The sequence below is a fragment of the Lottia gigantea genome (genome assembly GCF_000327385.1).
Source record: "Lottia gigantea unplaced genomic scaffold LOTGIsca_81, whole genome shotgun sequence".
NCBI lineage: Eukaryota > Metazoa > Mollusca > Gastropoda > Lottiidae > Lottia > Lottia gigantea.
Window position 1 is genome coordinate 596,988 of NW_008710694.1, and position 1,487 is coordinate 598,474.

Consider the following 1,487-nt stretch of genomic DNA (forward strand, 5'->3'; position numbering starts at 1 on the left):
TTGGTTAAAAAACACCATCAGAACCTTGTTCACAAGAGACAAAGATAGGAAATTAGAAACCAAAATTAACGATATAACACAGCAATAATTGCAATAATTATTACGGTAATGATGTTTCTTTAAGTATGGTAAATTAAGCTTATACTATGATGGATATAAACTTACATTAGTTAGATCACCACAAACTGGCCTACGTTTCATAGTAGGGTCTAAAAGGTTATCTCCTTGTCGTTTGATACCAGGTACCTAGAAAAAGTATTAACATTAACAAATATCTCAAGAGTTCATATATGATAAATATTAGATGGTCTTTTGTAAATGCCCATATAAACTACCAAAAGACCAAGGAGGTTGAAACTGAGATTAAATCAATAGTCAAATTCACAAATTGGAAATGAAATTGAATGCATCACAAAAGCAAGGTGAAACTCAAAACAGGTTTTAATGCAGATTGGGGTAGAGCTAGATCTATACCGGTTACCTATCACAATTTTTCAAAAAAATCAAAAAATCAACGCATCCTGTCCATTGCTGGCAGTACATCATAAATTCTAAAGAGTAAAACCGATGAAAAGAAACATGAAATTCTTGAGCTACCTCAAATATGAATTAAAATAGGCCTACCACTTACCTGATCGGTATGGGGTTTCATTTTCTTCTCCGCCAACCCAATCCGCTTTCTTCCATTCAACATTTTTGCAGAGATATGAAGAAATTTTCAAAATCGAAGTTTCCAAGCTAGAATCTTGGATTTCCTTCGTTACAGCTGCAAAATTATCAAGAGCTCTGTTAAATATTCGTTTTATGGACATTTAATCATGTACAAGAACTCTTACTTTCACAATTATGCAAGTAATTTAAGGAAAAAATAAACGAAAACAGACCTTGTTTACAAATTTTTATCCACGCCACAGTCCAGCTTCAGTAGTTTGAAATTCGCACATTTTACTTGCAGTTGATTGGTTGAAATCTGGTCGTTAACCAATCAAACGACGTGAAATAATCCTAGCGGCGAGGATAAACATTCAGCTAAGAAAAGATAACTCGTATAGAAACTCTGTACTTTACCCTTTGTTTATTGTAGGCGCTCAAATCAACACTTCTCTCTTAATTACATAATTAATCACAATGGACTTGGAGAAGTTGAGTTGATTAAAACTATAAAGAGTGTTACCTAATAGATTGATATATCAACAGCCGTTCCTGAGCTTTAACATAAAGCAATGATAAAATATTGTAAATTTATAAAAATTAATTGGTCCTACATTAAAATTAGCATAAAGTAATATTGATAGGCTTTGTTTAAATACATATCGGCAACGTAGAAAAATGTAGCCTACATTCCATTCTATGAGCCTTTAGCTCAATATTATCCAATGTATGCGTTTAAGCTGGAAAGAATTTACCTTAGAGGATTAGGCCCAGCTTGAATTTTGAATATGTAATTAGTTTTCAGAACCACTGAATGCTCCCCCCCCCCCCCCCCC